The sequence below is a fragment of the Platichthys flesus genome, chromosome 2 (assembly GCF_949316205.1).
Source record: "Platichthys flesus chromosome 2, fPlaFle2.1, whole genome shotgun sequence".
Lineage (NCBI taxonomy): Eukaryota > Metazoa > Chordata > Actinopteri > Pleuronectiformes > Pleuronectidae > Platichthys > Platichthys flesus.
This window is the reverse complement of record NC_084946.1, coordinates 8,833,829-8,849,796: the sequence shown is the minus strand read 5'-3', so window position 1 is coordinate 8,849,796 and position 15,968 is coordinate 8,833,829. Positions and strand designations below refer to the sequence as shown.

The 15,968-nt window shown below is 41.2% G+C and overlaps 1 long non-coding RNA gene across 2 annotated transcripts in view; it reads left to right on the top strand.

Annotated features, from left to right (window-relative positions):
• The first annotated feature begins 752 nt into the window (after positions 1-752).
• The window catches only part of LOC133974027 (uncharacterized), a 49,153-nt gene continuing 33,937 nt past the window's right edge, over positions 753-15,968 (top strand). The window contains exons 1-2 of one of the 2 annotated variants that reach the window (XR_009924635.1): positions 753-791; positions 1,222-1,281. This is a non-coding gene — a long non-coding RNA (uncharacterized LOC133974027). Of the gene's footprint in view, positions 820-1,221; positions 1,282-15,968 lie in introns of both variants that reach the window. The other variant, XR_009924636.1, reaches the window with a different exon arrangement.

Sequence of the window (15,968 nt, the reverse complement as noted above, 5' to 3'; positions counted from 1 at the left end):
GTTTGGAGATGGTGTGGAAAGCATGATTAACATTATTATGTTGAGAGAGAAGCTTTGTCAGATTATATTCATGTACTTTCATATGGGCTGCTGATTGTAAAGGAGACCCATGCTGAAGAGAACAGCAACATTTGTACATGTTTAGCTGTAAAATGTTTAAAAAAGGTGGTGTGCAGTTTTAAATCTTTTAACCAGATTTACCGCAATAGCTTTGCTATATTTACTTTTTCATGAAAAGTATATAAAAGTTTACATTAATAAAAGACCCAATATATATTTTAACAACTAGATTCAACATTTAGATCAAACATTTAGATCTAATAAATACGTGTAGTATTCATATTTAGATTTGATATTTAGATTTAATGTTTGGATTTAGATTCAACATTTAGGTTTAAATTTAAAATTAAGATGTAAATATTTAGTTTCAGATTTGTTATTTGTATTTCATATTTGACATTTATGTTTACATTTGATATTTACATTTAACATTGACATTATGGGAAAACTAGATATGACAAAGTAAACCGATATTTCTGTAAATCATAAAAAGTTTTTTGTGTATGTTTAAAAGCTAAACATGGTGAAGTGTTGCTGTTATTTTCAGCTTGTGCCACTTTACAATGAGGGCCCCAAACCTTCACTGTGGCAAGTTTTGAAAGCAGTAGTTCAGCTGTAGTGGAACATATTTAAATCTGTAAAGTCATTTTTAATCACAGGGGGCAGCATTGAGCCCAACAAGACTTGTAGCACTGGAGAGCTGAGCTGAAGAAGAAATGGCAGATCATAATGTAAGTTTGCTAATTAAGCTACACTGAGGTGAGATATGTGAATGTTTTTTAATTTATCACCAAATATTATGTTCCAAGTTTACAAGAGAAGCCACCACCAGCATGTAGACACTGGTTAACACACCTCCGGTAAAACTTCTCCATCTTAAATACAGAACAGTGAGGCTACCTTGTTAACCAACTTCAAATGTCAAAGGACTAGCTAAAAGTTTAAAGTAGCTAAAGCTAATGTTTGAAGCCTCAACACAACAGACGCAGAACTGACGTAATTAAAACCAGGGATCTCAATGTGTGAGTTCAATGACACATTGTAGTTGGTTTGTAATGGCAACACAGTGCTGCAGTGTGTGTTTGTGTGTGTGTGTGTGTGTCTGTCTCTGTGTGTGTGTGTGTGTTAGCCTGTTGATGTAAATCATGTGTTTGTTGACAGGTGAGTCCCCACAGAGCCACAGCTCCTGAGCCTCACCGGGACACACACACGTGGACACAGGTATTTTATCCTACACAGAACTATATAATGACATGTGCACAACTGTGTGGTATAGTAAGACTATAGTACGTATATAGTATATTATAATCCATGCTGTTTATATTTATGAAACCTTGGAATGATTGAAGTTCTTTTTGATAAATTCAATCCAAAATGAGGTAAGACTTCCCACGAATGTAACTTATTAATCCTAAGTAATAAAGATATTAATTAATGTATCAGTTAGCTGTACTTTCAAAAGTCAATTCAGCTTATTGTTTTCTCAAAATAGATTATCCTAAGCTTTTTATTATCACTCCAATTAAAATATTAATATAAATTTGCTGATGTGTTTTAAAATGTTGCATTTAGGCTATTAGCAACATGACTGCCTATGGCACACCCACTCAGGGGATTTCCCCTGCCTGGCTCTTGTATTTATTTTATTTTATTAAGTCTTATTTGCCGTATCCAAGTTAACACAGTGTCAACGGCACAATGAAAAGTGTTGAACAAAAAGGACAGGTTAGCTCAGCAAAGCAATAAGAGCTTTTGTTATAGAGAATACAAGTTTAAAAATAATTAAAAGAAGGTTTGTGCTCAATATATTAAAAAAACTATTCTTACTTAAAATCTATTTAAACCTTTGTCCTCTGCCTTCGCTGTTTGTCTGTCTGTTAGCAGGATAAAGCAAAATTTATAGAATCAATTTCATTGAAACTTGATGGAAGGGTGGTGTATGGGCCAAGGCCATTTTATTTGCAAGATAGGGCGTTAGGCTTGGTGGAGATGTGTGATCCCTGAGTACCCCTCTAGTTTACACCTGTGTTGTGATATGTCTGATGTAGAAACATTCTGATTGACATCTTCCACATTCATCAAAAATAGGATAAAGAGTAGAGTTCCACGATGTAGATCCCTTCATAACTCAATGCAGCTGCAACCAAATTAAACAAGAACGAATGAAAACATATGTGTGGTTAACTGAGGTCAGTCGCGAAAGGTCACATCATGCTGTCCACAATCAGAGTAACATCCGCAAGACCAAGAATCTGAAAAAATGGAGATTAACACATTATACATATAAAGTAAAATAAAATAAATAAAGGATCAAAAGGAAATTACATTTTATCCCAACAAAGGATCAAGATATGGCTTGACTACTTTTATATGGATTGCTGTTTTTTTCTTCTTAATAACTTTTTGGTCAACATTTTGATGAAGATGTTAACTTCACAGAAGGATGCAGATTGGATTTAGTCACACTGTGTTGTTGTCTTTATCTTGCTCTTTCCTCGTGGTTCACGAATGACATTAGAATGTGTAGACGTAATGTTTTTCCGTTTTCTTTCATGGTGCAAATCTCTATTGTCAAGTAGATTTCATTTTATCAGGAGTCAAAATTCAACCCCTGTCCCCAGGTTTTTTAATTGTATAGAGCTCCGAACATTGACCCCTTTATACCCTCGTTTAAATCTATGTGTGTTTATGTATGCATCTGTGGTTATGTGTTGTCATTGCCCGACGCAGTAAGCCTAGAATTTACTGTGTGTACTTGGCATAGCCCTTGTACTGTAACAACTCACCACTTCTTATGACATGGCCACGGCGTTTGTACTAATAGATCCAGGGCAAGTGTGTTGACCCCAGTCATGTCGGAAGTTCAGGAGTTGAGAGGGATTTTCTTAGGGGGATCTTTGCCTGTGTGTGTCTGCCTCTTTGTACGTGTGTGTATGTGTGTGTTTGTGTAAGCTTTGCTGATTAACACCAGATGTTCGCAGCTCAGGGTGTCAGCGTTTGCTTGAGAGGGCCCCACCGTACTCCATTCACTCCCTGGCTATAGAAAGTGCTTGAGCACCTTCTCTCCTCACATGACAGATGGTCATATCTGTGGTGTTCATCCCTCAGATCCACAGAAAGTTTGAAACGTCAGATCAGTCTGACATGTTGAATAAGGAGGTTGTGGTGCTTTTTAACAAGAAGTTAATGTAGGTCTCCTCTTGCTCCAACAGAGGGCGGGAGAGAGCTATATAACAACTGCAGTGTCTTGAAACTCAGGTCCAACATTTAGAAGTGACTACTTTTTTTTTTTCAGGGATCTTTGTAATAATTCTAATTCAAATAAAGCACGAGAACAACATGTTATAGTACTGTGTTCCTGTGCTGAAATTACATTAAAAAAAAATCTTCTCCAGAAAGTTTCACTTAGAAAGTAGGGCACTAGGATGAGAAATATCAGAAACTGATTTAAAATTGTAATTAGCGCTGCAAATAAGTATTAATTGTTTTTTAATAATCTGTAGGATATGCCGTGATTAATTTATTTTATTATTTAGTTAATACAATTTTTGAAAACAGTGCATCACAAGTTTTCTGAAGACAGTCCCAACACAGCTCAGCCAACAGTCAACAATTTAATTTGTAAAAACAGATGACAAAAGATCAGCAACTCCTCATGCACGAGAACTAGGATCTTTTCTTTGTAAGACTTTAAAGTTAATTCAAATTTTAAAATTGATGCAGATTAATAGACTACAGGTCTATTTATTAGTGTATTGTTTCTGCTCTTGCTGTGATTCTTGTAATTGATTAGATTTAAGTGTAACTGTAAATTCTACTGAGGGCAGGCATGACAATTACTTTTTATATTGTATACAATTTCAACATTTATTTTTACCAAAGCAATTCTCATAATCTAGATATGATTTAGATGTTTTTGTACCCAGACTCCTCTCCTCTCAAACAGCTGTGCAGAGAGACAACTCAAGTTTGTAAAAGTTGCAGTATCACATCCCTCTTGCCGTTGTTTCAGCCCTGCTCCCTTGAACCCTTCCCTCCGACCTCACCTCACAGGTCTCCCCCCAAGCAGTTCCCCGCCCGTCTCTCTACCTTCTGTCCCTGTGTGAATATTTCACATTGCTGCTGCCGCTGGTGCGTGATGCGGGGGACTGAGCGCTCATTGTGTGTACGCAGTGTGGGCGCTGAGGTATGTGGCTGCACGGCGTGTGGTGTGTCGTGACAGGCGTGTGGCCGCTGACGCCAGCCGGCCGCCTGCCTGTCTGTGTTTCTGTCTGTTCGGTTACACCTGACCAGCACAGACATCATCATGCCCTCACACACACTCACAAGCTCACACAAACACACACATACACACACGCACATGGAATTCAGCACTAGATATGGTGCACAAAGTTAAGTCAGGGGTCACCAGCTCCCTGCCATTGTCTGCCGACTTGCCCCTTCAGTACATTAGATTGGCGTGAGGCTTTTGTGTTCTGCTTATTTCTGAGAGTTGGTTTGATCAAAATTTGTATCTTTCATTTAAAAAAAGTTTGCGAGTACTTGAACTGAAAAAATGTAATGAATAGAATTTTAATTACAGTTGTTGCATGTATAATAATACCTCGGCAAATTAAACACAATGCATTTCTAGCAGATGCACTTGTATTTTCTGCTGAACCAAGTGTGTCTAACCCTACGACAACAGTCACATAGTTGTGGCATTTACTTTATATTGAAAGTGCATTATTGAATTTTGTGGTTTCGAAATGTGCTGTGTAGGTCTGTTCTGAAATGCAGTGGAAGGCTGGGCGATATTGCAGCGCACCGTGGTGTAATCCTTGGTATTTAGTGTGTTCTCTCAGGCTGCTGAGGTGAAAAGTTGAACCTGGTGTTGACCTTCTCTTGAGAGAGGGCTTAGCTCTGAAGTCAGGCGCAGGCCAAAGGCAGAGGGAGGATATTCTCAAGTTCCTCTTTCCCTCCCTCACGTGAACCGCTCCTCTCCTCTCCGCTGCCGCCCTCCCCTCCCACACGGAAACAATTAACATCTGTGATAAGATGTTGTACATATTTCAATCATTTTATCTCTGTCAGCGCTGTTTGTTTGTTTCTCCGTCATGACGAAAGTCTTGTGTGCTCCTGTCACGGCGTTGTTAATCACAATTACATCTCATCTAGGTGCAGGGAGTTGGCGGGAGAACGAGGGAGAGAGAGAGAGAGAGACTGCGAGGGGCCTAATGTTTACCACAGAGGGGAGTTGAATTTCAGATGGAGAGATAATGAAGAAAACAAGCAAACAATTATGCAAAAATAGACAAACGTGGGGGGAAAATAGAAAGAGCAGACTGACAGACGACAGGAATGACGTTTTGGGCAAACATGCCATTTGGGGCAAGTTTGGGTTTTTAAATTCCAGAAGGCCAGTCTACAGTTAAGAGAAAAATTGGATGTCTGTGATCATAATGAAACCTTACACACTTTGTTACCAATGCTTTATAAAAGACTTTGTCTTGTGTGTATTTGATGTAATTCTTAATAATGTCAATCCAAAGAGGAGGGTGATCTTGTTCCCTGCTACTTACAAGAAAAGTGATGTTGTTTAAGTTGTGTATTGTAACTCTCTTATAATGTTTGTGATCATGATGAAAGCCAAAGATTTGAAGATGACAACGGGACACGCGAGTGGCCTTTATTTAGCATGTTTTCTTGTTTCTACGCCACATTCGTTAAGGGACAGAGGGATTTAACCACTGTGCAAGATTTACACATCTTATCATGTGTCGAATCGTACGCCCTGGACCTGCTGATCCACACTCTTATTTTGTTAAAGCAACATGACCCGGAATCCAAAACCAAAACTAAGTCTGACATTCTTCCAGTCCAGTGGAGCAGGAGAATACAAGGTCTGAAGATATGAATCCCAACAGTAGATGTTGAGTCGCGCTGCGCTCCGTCCTCCCATCTGTTTTAGTTTTGCAGCGGTTGTGATAACCTCAGCCTGACCCCTGATTGGTCTAATCTCACCCTCATCTTCTCTCGCTGGTCAGCTGACAGCAGGCTACGCTGCCATTGGTGGGGGCGCCGCTGAGGAAGAGGGATTTGTTTAGCATTGTGTTGGGGTAACAGCTAGCCAGTGAGAAGTTTAGTCTACTGTCTAAACCATAGCAAAGCCTCAAAACACAGACATGGAAGGAATGTTTAGGGTGAGAATTCAAAGAGCCAAACATGTTGGCTTTCCCAGGCAGTGGCCTTAGAATAATCCTGATAACGTGCACAGGCATGGGTGGATGTCAGTCAATATAAACACATGTATTTACTACAGTGTTTACAGTAATAGTGTCCTGTGTCTTAATCCAGTCTTCAGAAGTCAGGGCTTAACTCCAGGTCAGAGTATTGCAGCTAACCCCCAGTGCTTCATTGTATTCATGTTAATGAGTTTCATTCAGTTTGACCTGTTAACTCACAATGTAAAGATGCAGTAAAATGAAGTTATTGTCTTCACGGTGCTTCTGAATGTCTGAAGGGACATGCTTCTGTTGAGTGCAGTAGCTGCTTCGAGCGAACTGTTTGGAGGGCTTTAGTTCAGGCAGATTAGATCAGAGGACCACTCTGTTTGTTTGTTTTGATTCAGGACGGGCCAAGCTCCTGAGGGATACCCCCCCACCCCCATCCCCTCTCTCTCTCTTTCTCTCAACTACCTATCTGCGATCCCTCCCCAGGATTCCCCCTCAGGGCACAGTCAACTGGAGCCCCCCTGACCTCTCTGTCACCCCTTCCCAACTCGTGTTAGCCAAAAGAGAAAACGAAGGAAGAGTCTTCTCTGTCTTAGCATCCACTGAACCAAATCACAACCAGACCCCTCATCCGGGGGGTTAGTTAGGCAGTGCCACCCAGGCATGTGGCCCCCTCAAGCCCTGGTCAGCCCCAGAAGAGGTTCACCCCGGCGAGTTGACCTCCCTTTCATCTGCGTGTGGGTCTGAGGTGTTCTCTCGCACCCAGAGCAGGGCTGCAAGGGCGAGGAATTAGGTGAAGACAGACCGACAGACAGCTGTTACAAGGGGACTCTTTTTCTTGTGGGTTGTTATATAATGATCATCATAAGTACTTTTTCCAGTTGCTGTAAAAAAAATTGCTTGGCTTTAAATGCGACGAGGTGCCCGGTATGGATGAAATCCTAATTGGATTCAGATTTGTTTTTTGCTTTTGTGAGTCTGTCAGTGCCCTGAGTATGGAGCCAAATATATCCTGGAGAAGAAGCCAATTTGGTTTCTTTTTTTCACGTGATTTTCTGCTACTGTTTGAGCTCCTTGTGTAACCTTTTGGGGTCTCATGACTGGGATACAAGCGTCTCTCTTTCCATCTATTCCCATGTCTTTCCATTGACACACTTTTCCAATTTCTCTGCCTTTCTCTGTCAAGACTCTGTGGACAGCATCAGCCAAGGGTCTACATCTACACACACACACACACACACACACACACACATAAACACACACACACAATCTCCGCCCCCACCTCTACTGACCTCTTCTTCATCTCCCACAAGGCCTTGGGGTGAGGCAGCCTGGCACCAGACAGTTATTCAAACCCTCAGGCAGATTCACAACAGGTCAGAGACAGAAACAGAGAGAAAGCGGAAGAGAGGTAGTGAAAGAGAGGTAGAGAGAGAGAGAGAAAGAGAGAAAGAGCAGCTGATGATATGCTGATTAACTGGTATCTTAACTTCAGACTGTTGCATGTGGACTGATGTTTTTAAATAGAAAAAAGAGAGTTTGTGTCTTTTTGGATAATATGCAGTCATTCCCGGGTCACATAAAGAAATTCCTTTAGAAAACACAAAATAAATTTTAAGAGTCTAAGAAAGTAATTTTCTTCTTTGACTTTAATTATTTCCTTTGTAGATTCCCCCCCTCAGTCTTTAAACCCTCTCCCTTTAAAACAAGAAAAATAAGTTATTTAACCATAAATTAATTTTGTTTTTTATTATGTTTTATTTAATTGTAATCCCATGAAACAGGAAATAAAAGCAGGGGGAAGCTGTGGACGGATTAAGAGTCGTCTTTGTAAACACTGTGACCCGTGTCTTTGACATGCCTCCTTTCTCCTCTTGAAGAAAGTCTCTTCATAACAGGAGTGCCAGAAGATGAAGGTCTCTTTTTTTTAAAGAGGACATGGGATTGGGAGGCAGACTTTGGAGTCTTTGTGAGGCACATGGGCCTGTGTTTTGTGTCATTTTTGTTCTTCTAAATCCTCCTTGGTTTGTGTTTGTCTCCGAGCTCTGCTTTGAGCGATTAGGGGTGAGGTTTCGAACAGCTCGGTTAAATTAACAGACATAATTTCAGCCCTTTTATTGTCGCTTTGAATCCTCATCCTTCATATGAATAAATGACACTGGTGTGAATATTAGATACATTGAAGGTTTGTTCTTTAAAAGAAAAAGAGCCCAAAGTGTTTGCAGAATTTTCTCTGTCACATTAGACTCAAGGCGGGTTTGCTCTTCATTGCATGTGAGTATATTGTATTGGACAAGTGATGTCAGTAAACCATGCCACCAGAGATGAGCCATATCACAAGAGGCATCGCTCGAAATCTGAGTTGTGCCATTAGAGAGAAAGAAAGGCAGTATCTTGAGAGAGAGAGAGAGAGAAAAAGGGGGAGACACAGAACGGATTGTTCCACAACAGACTGACGGACCTTTTAGCCTTATCTTCCTGAGCTACTCTTACAGAAAACCAAGAAGAGAAGGGAAAAGAATGCCCTGTTCTTTCTCTCCCTCCCATTTCCCATTCTCTCATTTCTTCTGTCTGTCTCTGCCCTCCTGCTTCATTTCTTCTTCTTCTTTTGTCCATCAGTCTTTCCCTGGTATTTCTTAAAAATCCTCTTAACCCTTGCTCTCCTTCAATTGTCGCCTTTCCTAAATATCTTACCTTGATGATTTAATTAATATCTTGTTTCTTTCCTCACCCACTACTATCTAATATGTATGCAGCTCTCTCAGAGCTCATTGCTCCTGTATTTTGTTAAAAGGTTGATTTGTAAGATGCCTGGGAGTCTCAGCTGCAGTCGGTTGTTAGTGTGAGATCACACTCTTCATCTCAGCCTCACACTGTATATGCATGACAGCTCCACAGGATGTGTGCTGTACAAAAGTGGGACCAGTTCCCTTTTGCAAGAACATCTTATTTGCATTTGTTTACATGTGCCACTCTCTGCACATTCGGATTTGCCACATGTCATGATGTTTTGGTGCAGCCCCTTTGCACAGATCCCGGTACATGCAGATACGCAACAGTATTTGCATGTAATGACACTGTGAGTCGTCCTTCTCCTCCCTCTCTGACAGAATGAAACGGATGGATAATTAGATATCAAAGGGAGGCAGGCAGGGTGTGGCGAGGCGCGCGGGGCCCTACGATGGTAAAGCACTTATTAATGAGATAGGCCTTATCTGCTCTCCTCCCAGGAATTCTGCCTTTGATCGGCCCGACTCTGGACTTAATACATTTTTGATTGATAGGCCAAGATGACAGAGAGAGGCGGCGTGGATGGGGTAGGTGGGTGGAGGGGAGTGTGTATGCGCGCTTGTGCGGGGGGGGGGGGGTGCTCGGATGCAACTGTAACGATGCCCTTCACATGATATAACTTATTACAATAGTGTTTCACCTCATGGGATAGGAAACATTGAGATGAGCATACACACAACTTGTTTGCATGTTAAATAAATCTCAGTTATGAAGACACACATAGTGTATAAATACACACACACACACACACACACACACACACACAGAGGCACACACCGTCATATTCCTCTGCTCACACACAGACATAGATTTACAAAGGCAGAGCAAACTGACAGGCGTATTCAGTCCCCTTAACCCCTACTATAACTCACATACCGCGGCGACGCCAAATCTTTTCCCTAAGACAGAGCAGGCGAGGATCAGGCCTGCTGAGGGATACTCAGATAAGGCCCTTTCCCCGTCTGGAGATGAGTTATAGCCCACCCAGGAGGAGGTGGCGAGTAGCGACCCACCCGGACACACCGCTCGGGCTTGCTGGGATTGGAGAGGCTGGTGTCCTCCCGCTAGTGAGGCAGCGGGCAACCTCATGGAAAAAGATAACAGTCCCACTCTCAATAACACCTTGACCAGAAGGAGGAGAGGCAACATCAAATCAGCGAGCCTGTACACACACAAACACACACACACACACACACACACACACACACACACACACACACACACACACAAAATCACACTTATCATACACCTCCGCCCCCACTCCCTCTCTCCTGCCGACAAGAGGTGACTGAGCATAACCATTATATCGCCGTGTCACCTTGTTATGAGTCTCTGTCAGTGTGAGGCGTCAGGTAAATGAAAGAAACCATAACTGCTGCTCCGTCAACAGCCCGTCACCCCTCATTAATTACAGTGCCAATGGGGGGTGAACCCCCCCTCCCCCCAACATCAAGTGGACAGATCGATCAATGTGACATTGCACATTGCATGTCTCTGAAACAATCACACTAACAAAGGGAGGTGAAAGAAGAGGTGATATCCTTTTTTTCAGAGGGGACCACAGCTTTATACCTGGATGAGTCAGGAGAAAAGGCCTGAACGTACCCTCTGTTGTCCTCAACCAATGACTCAAACTTTATCTAACTTCCAGTACAGTGGGTTAGTGCATGCATCTCTGCCTGATACATGTTCTGTTCTGACTGAAGCATCATTATTGCTTTATTGTAGCTTTATTATTTTGGCTGTTGTTTCCTAACAACATGTCGTTTTAATTGAGTTGGTATGTGGAGTTGGATGATTAATTGTGAAGGTGCTGTTTCAGTGGTCAAAGAACAACGACTGGCAGATTTTCAACTTGAAGGTTGAAGTTTTCGGCTCAACAGACAGTCATGTTGGATGCACAGTGAGAGTACGGCTACATTGGAAGTGTGATGAAATGGAGGCAGAGCTGAACAGAGATGGGGAGGGAAGTGAGACAGCGCGTGGAGGGGGTTAGATGATAAGAGCGGGAAGAACTGATAGACTGGAAGAAACCGTGTAGAGAAAGAAAATGATTAAAAACAGCAATCATCGTCAGAGACTGATAAACCAACCAGTCGTTAATTGGAAGCGTGCAACTCGTGGGGATATGGTTGGATTAGGTTCACTTCCTCCCTTTGCTTTCTGTCTCTTCTTCCCCCTCCTCTCTTTCTTGTCTCTCCTCCTCTACGGACTGAAATGTCTGGGAGACATGTTCTATTAACAACATTTAAAAATGATTACAATTAATGTAATATTTATTTTTTTCACATTTTGAGACAAAGAGCGGTGAATTATTAACTATTTTTGAGTGATCTAGGCTTCTGGGCCATATAGGAGATGGGAGATGGGTGGTGGTCCATAAACAAAGGGCTGACAGCCTACCCATCAACCCGGCAGGTCTGGCTTGTGCTGCGTAGATAAAGCAGGGCGGCTGCCTCCTGTATCAACACCATCCATCATCCATCTTTGCTTTGCTGTGCGCGCATTCGTCCTCACAACAGCCGCCCTATCACTCCCTACACCTGCCCCTCTACCAGCTGTGTGCCCTGGAACCATGTGACCTTTCACGAAACTTTAAATAAAGCAGGCACATCTATCTGCATCCCTGTTCTCCATTGTCCCCATTTTTATAATGGACTAGTTTTTTAACTTCTTCCAGTTAACTTGATAAACTTCGATCTTGAACTACAAACTGTTTCCGCTTTTTTGATGTGACATAGACTCTTCTATAAATGATGCATCTCAAACTCATCTTTGGGAGGATGAACATTAATCATTGATATTTCCACCGTCCACTGTGCCATTATCTGTGGCTGCTCATTTTTGGCCTGTGGCAAACTTACGCGACTCTGACAAGTGAAATGAAAGCCATTGTTTTTTTCTCTTTTTTTTCACAGATGATGTGAGAACTATTCACATCAAATGTATTTTGCTCATCAAATCAGACAAAGCAGTGTTCTGACTAAGCTTTGGCATAAAAATGCATTTTCTGAAACTGGCCTGACAAAATATTAACCACGATTTAGGACATTTTAGCCCCCTCACAATGACCCTTAAGACCACCATTGTTCCCTTGTCAATTTGGGTTTTGTGTGAGCATCTCGTTTCTTTCTTTGTTGCTCTTGGGGAATGGAAATTATGCAAATGGAGATGGGCACACTGAAGGAAAAATGTTGACATCTCCCATCCTTGCTGCCCCCTAAATACACACCCATCATCCACACACCATTCAGCTAGCTCTCTTTTGGCCCAGTTTGGTGGTTCTGTCTCTTTTGGCTGTCTCTCAAGGATACTTTAACAATTGCAGCCATATTGCCACTGCCCCATCCTTTCTTCTGTCCATGCTGGTCTATTTGAGTCAGACTGGACAGGTGCGAAGACAGGGAGACAGAACACTGTCACCCATTGAAAAAAAACAGTATTGGGTTATCTAACTTTAGAAGAAAGAGAACAGAGGAGGTAAAAGTAGTCTTGGGTTTGAAGAAACATTTGCTTTGATTAGTTGCCTCAACTGCGTCATGCTCCATATTCACACAATTTAAACATAGCGTCGTAGTACAAAATAAATGAATGAGATATTTTTCTTCAAAGACACAGACAATTTACTGATGCTTTTATGCAGAGGAAACTTTGCAGATGCATTTTTTTTATTCCTCAGTGCTCCATTCAGTTCCACTAACCAGAGGAGAATTAAGAGATAGAGACCTGGAGACTGAGCAGAGCAGGACGGCTGGGGAAATGGCCCAAGTAGAGGATGAATTAAAATGAGTAAAAGCCACGAAATGGGAAAATAGGCTATCACTTGTACAGCATAATGTACAAAGTGCAGATATCACTGTCTTTCGGTGCCGGGGGGGCTAGAGGCTCTATGTTCTCACACTAGTAGAACCAATGAGAGCAAGCAGAGCCAGAAAGCATAATGATTGTCCATTAGTCTGTCCCTAAAGTCTGCTTCCTGTCGTAGCTTTAGGGAAGCAGAGTTTCTGAGCTGTGGGAACCCGTCACGTGACCTCAGTCCACCCTACCGCTGCCTGCCCTAATGGGTCGACACACAACTTCCAGTGTATCCGCTGAGAGTTGAGCACCAACTCGGGGTTCACCGAGAGGTTCAAAGACTCTCTGCCTGGCTGGAATTAGACTAAAGTACAAAGTGGTCAAACTAACAAGAAGTCTGGCCCTTTGATGAAGGTCACATGTGGACAGAAATAGTCATGTTGTTGTATGAGTAAATTTATATTTATTAACAGGTAATGACAGATTGCAAAATGTAATATAATAGCAAACCGTTGAATTTAACGTAATTAATAAACTCAATAGCAACTAAAATGCTGCACTGTCTCCTCATATATATTTTGCTGGGTATTATTATTTGTTGTGATATTGACAGTAGCCTAGTATAACTTGAGATGACAGAGATTTGTCAGATGTCAAACACATTGTTTTTACAAAGGAAGCTGTTTAAACCCTTTTGAAAACTTGCCTTTTATTAAATTTACATTTCTTTGCTTTATTGAATTTATTACATTTTATATAATTGTATCCACATTTAACTATTTATTTTATCTACACCGGCCTATGCATTTTATCTCTATGCTCAATGTCTGTCTGTAAAGAGTCCATCAATCTGCAGATTATTTTCTCAGTTCTAGATAAACCGATTGAGGGAATTGTCAAATACACCTTATATGAAAATTGAATGAATAAATAATAAATTATTGTATTAAAGTTTAATCTGAAAGGCTTAAATGGCAATAATAGATTTACAGCATTTTTGTGTCGGGGTAACTAAGCTCCTTCTCGTTTCACAAATAATTCAGCCAATTGGCTTATTAGATGTTAATTTTACATGGATTTATTTTACTAGAATATGCAGAAACAACGTCTGTGGTATGTATTTCATAATTCTAACAGATTTTGTGGTATGGATACATCATGTCAGAAGATTTTACACATACGTACAATATGTGAGTATAGTTACAAAGTGACTTTTTCTTCATATGTTCAAGAAACATTTCACTCAACTACAAAGAGAGAAACCAGCTTTCTCCATAAACACAGAATCATGACAACAGCCTGATGTATTCCTCACAATGATGTCTTTCCCGAGTGAATGATTTATTTCTCTTCACAGATGTGACAAATGAGCACCAATCTGTCCGTGATGAGCTCATAGCTCCAAACCCTCGGCTCTAATGATCATGATCTTCAGTCACGCGTGGCCGAAGACAGAGAGCTCTGCATTTAAGACCCCTGCACTCGCCATCATCTCCATTAACCCCCATGACTCAGATGTTGACACTAACCCCACCCCAGTCTAATGTTCACACATCAAACAGCACCAAGTGACACTCTCTGTGTATGTGGTGGGACTGACATGATCGGATGTGTTATGAGCAGAATGCGTCGACAAGTGTGGTGTGAGAGTGTGTGTCTGAGCTAGAGAGCGAAAGGAACAGGGCTTCGTGATTATTAGTGCTGAGGAATGTGATGTGTTGGGGGTCATGTGAAATACCGCTGGCACTCTGAATAACCTTCAGGAAAGCTATCACGACATGACCCGGAAGTTGCCGGGTCATGTGTCAGGGCAAAAGGCTCGTCTCTGTTGACAGCACCCTTTCCAGTCTATACACAGCTCTCACTCCTCAACCTCCTGGGAACCTGCACTCCTCTGCTGCTTAGTTTAAAGCACTCTGTCCACACAGGAAGAGACACATTGACGTGACTGACCAAAGTATAGAGAGCCATTGTTGGCAGTTTGGATATCAAGGAGCTGTTCTGCAGGAGTGCGCGCTGAGAGGATAACTTCCCTCAGGGAGCAACGGGATGGACTAATCGAAAGCCCACATTGATTAATCTCTGATCGAACCCGCTTTAGTTTTACAATTTGAATACCAATCTGGGAACGATGTCCCTTGCTTGAACCACGTGGACCACATTGATCCACCTTTTTCAGGGTCTCAGAGTAGGGATGGAGAAGGGGAGGCGACGGGTGAAGGAAGGGTTTACACAAAAGTTACAGAGTTCAAGTTGCATGTTAAACAAACAGCGGGCCTTTTGATTGGCCGGAGCCCGAGGTGGACGCATGTTAAGTACATTAGTGTAAATTTGCAGAAGTAACCTAATTTTCAGAGAAAACAAGTGGGGGAATTTTAATTGAACACAATAATGGTCAACTCACCAGGCAGAAAGGAGAAAATGAGGCGAGACTGATGGGAAGATGGTTTGTGTAGGCTGCTGCTGCCGAAATGATCACTGCTCTTTCATTTGTTGAGCAGCGCAGAGGATAATCAATAAGCTGGTCTGTTAAGAGGAAATCCTATGGACAGTGTAGTCCCCCTTTGTTGTTTCTAATACGTGTGTCAAGTGGTAGTAAAATTATCCAAACAAATATGCAACTATTCTAAAAGACTGACTTACTGAAAGTCTTTCTGATTGATGAACCAAGTGTTAATATAGTAAATATGAAAATAAAATTGATGACTATATTCTGATTGTAACATGAAAGGCCATCTCTGTTGTTAACAAGCAATTTTTAGACAATTTTGCAGAAAAGAAAAACAATTCAGATAAGATTTTTTTACACAAAAAATGATGCTTCTATATTAAATTCTAGTTGTGCTAAGTTTTCCTGGGGTTTCTTTTTATCTATAGTTATGTATATCAAAGTTTATGTTTAAACTTTAAAATATTAAACCTCATTTATATTTTTGTATCATAAAGGTTGACATCACCAAATTTTCTACATATATATATAATATATTTATATGAATTGGCAATGGATTTTTTTTCTCACTAATATCGGTATCAGCATCAACCTTCAAAAATCCGCATTGGTCAAGCTCTGCTCATTAAAGATTAATCAATAATAAAAAATATCAGTTGCAC